We start from the raw sequence: 5,107 nt of genomic DNA, 5'->3' as shown, positions 1-5,107 counted from the left end.
AAAAAAAAAAAAAAAAAAAAAAAAAAAAAAACTCCTGCTTTTGATTGTACTATGTAAGGAACACATGCCTTTGCAGCTTTAGTTACTAAAGAACTCCTCTGCATGTGTAGTTTGCAAAATTGTGTCACTTACTTAGTAAATATTACCAGGATATATAAAATATCTAGGATATATAAAACGTCTAGGATATATAAAATTATATATAAAATAAAATCATATATACAATATATAAAAATTATGTTGCAGCTAAAATAACCAGAGTTTGATTCAATCTCCTAGCTAGAATAAAGGAGAAATATCAGAGTCTTGTCTTTGGAATGAATCTCCTGCCAGGGTGTGCTGCAACAAGTGGATTCTCTGTGAACATTGGGGACCAGGTGGCGTAGACCAGTCCATTGGAAAGTAGCTCTGCAGTCAGATAGACCTGACTTCAACTTCTGGCTCCTCTCTTTTCTGGCTATGGGACCTCTTAATATCTCTGAGTCATGGCGTCTTCATATAAAATGGGGATATTAGTACATCACTCTGGCCAACTCCAGGTTGCCTCAAAGATCCTTTTCCCTTTTCTGTCACACTACTAATTTAGTGAGGTTCATGGCCTCCCAGTTAAAGACGACATTGCCCAGCATCTCTTGCAGCTAGGCATGGCCCTACGACTAAGAAGATTAAGTGCATATCCCACCCCACTGGGAGACGACGAGAATTGAAGAAGCTTCCTGGAAACCAGTGTTGAGGATGGCAGAAACCCTGTACCTTCGTAGGGTTGGTGTGTGAATTAAATGATACACAATATGAAAGTGTCTTATTTGGGGTCTTTAGAACAACACTGGAGTTAGCTAGACAAGAGAGGGTAATTAGGATTTAAGTACAGAGAAGTCAGAAATAGCAAACAGAATTGAGCAAATAATGTGCTTTTAACTGAGGTCAGGAGTTTGAGACCAGCCTGGCCAACGTGGCAAAACCCCATCTCTACTAAAAATACAAAAATTGGCCAGGTGTGGTGGCATGTGGCTGTAAATGCCAGCTACTTGGGAGGCTGAGGCAGGAGACTTGCTTGAACCCGGGAGATGGAGGTTGCAGTGAGCTGAGATCACATCACTGCACTCTACCCTGGGCAACAGAGCGAGGTTCCAATAAGAAAAAAAAAGAGTTGGGAGCAGTGGCTCACACCTGTAATCCCAGCACTTTGAGAGGCTGAGATGGGCAGATCACCTGTGGTCAGGAGTTCAACACCAGCCTGGCCAACATAGTGAAACCCTGTCTGTACTAAAAATACAAAAATTAGCCAGATGTGGTGGTGCCACACCTGTAATCCCAGCTACTCGGGAGGCTGAGGCAGGAGAATCACTTGAACCCGGACGTGGAAGTTGCAGTGAGCCAAGATCATGCCACTGCACTCGAGCCTGGGTGACAGAGCGAGACTCCATCTTAGAAAGAAAAAAATAGTGCTTTTAGACAGGAGGGTAGGTGGGACTCAGGGTGTGGTAGCCTAAGCAATCACCGTGCAGGGAACATCTGCCAGAAACCCAGGATCCAAAGGTCAGGAGAAGGGATCCAACACCATGACTGCGGGCAGGAAACCAAGTTATCAGTGCTCTGGACCCAGAGTCTAGGTGCAATGATTTAGGAATGATTTAGTCAATATAGTGGCAATAACAATAATAATAGTGACAAAAATAACTATCATTTGTTGACAGTCTGTGCTAGTCTCTATTCTAGTAGGGCTTTGTAAACATTTTAAAGGTTTAGAGGCACATAATCCCCATTTTACTGATGCTCAGAGATGTGGCCTTTTCGCTCAAGGACTCATAGCTAATAAATAGCTAAGTCAAGATTCAAATTGATATGGTCTGGTTGTGTCCCCACCCAAATCTCATCTTGAATTGTAGTTTCCATAATTCCCATGTGTCGTGTGAGGGGCCTGATGGGAGGTAATTGAATCATGGGGGCAGTTACCCCCATGCTGCTGTTGTTGTGATAGTGAGTGAATTCTCACAATACCTGATGGTTTTATGAGGGGCTTTTCTCCCTTTTGCTCAGCAATTCTCCATCCTGCCACCATGTGAAGAAGGACGTGTTTGCTTCTCCTTCACCAAGATTGTAAGTTTCCTGAGGCCTCCCCAGTCCCATGGCACTGTGGGTCAATTAAACCTCTTTCCTGTCTACATTACCCAGTCTTGGGCAGTACTTAATAGTAGCATGAGAACGGACTAAGACAGTAAGTCTAGGACGAGCAGACTCTAAAACTCAAACTCTAAGAACTGCTCAATAATCCAATCCCAGTTATTTGGGAGGCTCAGGAAGGAGGATCGCTCAAGATCAGGAGTTTGAGACCAGCCTGGGCAACATAGTGAAACCTCATCTCTTAAAGAAAAAAAGAAAATGAGCTGGGCATGGTGGCAGGCTCCTATTGTTCCAGGTACTCGGAGGCTAAAGTAAGAGGGTGGCTTGAGCCCAGGAGTTCGAGGCTGGAGAGAGCTATGATCACACCATGGCGCTCCAACCTGGGCAACAGAATGAGACCCTATCTCTTAAAACAAAACAAAACAAAACAAAACAAAACAACACAGTAATCTAAGTGAAGCATTTAGCACAGTGCATAGCAAAGGGATCAATAGACGTTAGCTGTTATCTAGACAAGGGATTGTGAGGCACAGATCAGCAGAAGCAAAGTGGAAACTCACCTGGAGGCCCTGTGAAGGCAGGCTCCTTATATACTGGTGTATGTGTGTGCATGTGTGTGTGTGTGTGCACACACGTGTGCCTGCATGGGTGTGTGGAGGGGAAGCCAGTGTGTAGGTGGAGGGACACAGTGGGAGGTGTTCTGGTGAGTAAGGAAACTTGACTCATATCAGAGAGTAAAGAAGTGAGGAATCAGAAAGCAAAGGTGTTCCTAATCTCAAGCATTCTTTTTTCTCTTCAATTGTGCAGAGAAGGAATGAGATGCTTTCATAATAGGGAAGCTGGAAAGAAAAGCTAACACGCTTCTTGGTTATCACAGAATCAGAGATGTTTAGAGCCAGAAGAAGATCTTAAAAACAATCTAGTGTCCAACCCTTTCCTCTTGGAAGTAGGCAAAGGACATTCACTGGGATTTTTAAAAATCACCATCTGCAGAGAAATAAGCAAACTCAAAAGGGCTTTTAATGCAAAGAGCCTGAAGTCTCAGAGAGAGGTTTTATAGAAGCAGGGTGAGTCAGAAAGCGCTTCGTAATCACAGCCTATGTGTGAGATTAAGGTTAGAAGACGTGTTAATAGGAACAGATGTCATAGGAAAATTTTCATATTAGGCTTTGGCATTCTTTTTCTTTTTCTTTTTTTTTTTTTTTGAGGCGGAGTCTCGCTCTCTCGCCCGGACTGGAGCGCAGTGGCCAGATCTCAGCTCACTGCAAGCTCCGCCTCCCGGGTTCACGCCATTCTCCTGCCTCAGCCTCCCGAGTAGCTGGGACTACAGGCGCCCGCCACCTCGCCCGGCTAGTTTTTTGTATTTTTTAGTAGAGACGGGGTTTCACCGTGTTAGCCAGGATGGTCTTGATCTCCTGACCTCGTGATCCGCCCGTCTCGGCCTCCCAAAGTGCTGGGATTACAGGCTTGAGCCACCGCGCCCGGCCGGCATTCTTTTTCTTAAGATTCCTTAAACTGTTTAAAAATAGAGTATTTCATTATTCTGATATTTAGATGGTAATGGGATGTGAGGATGATTGGGTCATTTTCATAAGGAACTATCTTTGGCTGGGTGTGGTGACTCACACCTGTGATCCTAGCACTTTGGGGGGCCAAGACGGGAGGATGGCTTGAGCCTATGAGTTGGAAACTAGCCTGGGCAACATAGCAAAACCTCATCTCTACAAAAAATAAAATAATTAGCTGGGCTAGGTGCAGTGGCTCATGCCTGTCATCTCAGCACTCTGGGAGGCCAAGATGGGCAGATCACCTGAGGTTAGGAGTTCAAGACTAGCCTGGCCAACATGGCAAAACCACATCTCTACTAAAAATACAAAAATTAGCCGGGCATGGTGGCACATGCCTATAATCCCAGCTACTTGGGAGGCTGAGGCAGGAGAATTGCTTGAACCTGGGAGGTGGAGGTTGCAGTGAGCCAAAATCACACCACTGCATTTCAGCCTGGGTGACAGAGCGAGCCTCCATCTCAACAATAACAATAACAAAACAAAATAATTAACCAGGCGTGGTGTTGCATGCTATAGTCCCAGCTACTTGGAAGGCTGAGGTGGGAGGATGGCTGGATCCCAGGAGTTTGAGGCTATAGTGAGCTATTATTGCCCCACTGCACCCCAGCCTGGGTGACAAAGCAAGACCCTGTCTCAAAAGAAGAAAAAGAAAAAAAGACTATTTTTTTAATCTAAGGATCATAATTGTGGCAGCTCTTATTTGAGTGCAAGCAGACAGTTTTTTTAAAATTGATACAGAAGAATAATGCAATATATATTACATAATTTATAAGGCCTAGTAATAAGGTAAACAGCTGTGAACCCAACCCAGCATCGTCGATGCCATTGATGTTCTTTGCATATCTCCCCACTCCCACGTTTCTCACCTCCCCACTGCAGGCAGCCACCCTCCTGAATTTTCTGTTAATTATTATTATTTTTATTATTTTTTGAGATGGAGTCTCACTGTCACCCAGGCTGGAGTGCAGTCGCATGATCTCGGCTCACTACAACCTCCGCTTCTTGAGTTCAAGCGATTCTCCTGCCTCATCCTCCCGAGAGGCTGGGATTACAGGTGTGTGCCACCATGCCTGGCTAATTTTTGTATTTTTAGTAGAAATGGGGTTTCACCATGTTGGCCAGTCTGATCTTGAACTCCTGACCTCAGGTGATTCATCTGCCTCGGCCTCCCAAAGTGCTGGGATTACAGGCGTGAGCCACTGCACCCAGCCTATGTTAATTATTCTTGTTATTTTTAGAGACACCCAGATTGCAGGCCCTTCACCACTACTACCTCCTGCAGGCAGGATACAGAATAGTGGGAAAGTGTTACCCTTGAAAATCAGACCTGCAAAGTGACAGCAAATGCCATTTTTCTTAATACAGTTTTGTTCAAGTGTAACTTGTCTTTAAAGTTAACAGTGGTACTTTTCAGA

This window comes from Rhinopithecus bieti, unplaced genomic scaffold, assembly GCF_001698545.2.
Source record: "Rhinopithecus bieti isolate Rb0 unplaced genomic scaffold, ASM169854v2 scaffold_3043, whole genome shotgun sequence".
Taxonomy (NCBI): Eukaryota; Metazoa; Chordata; class Mammalia; order Primates; family Cercopithecidae; genus Rhinopithecus; species Rhinopithecus bieti.
This window is presented reverse-complemented; position numbering follows the sequence as displayed.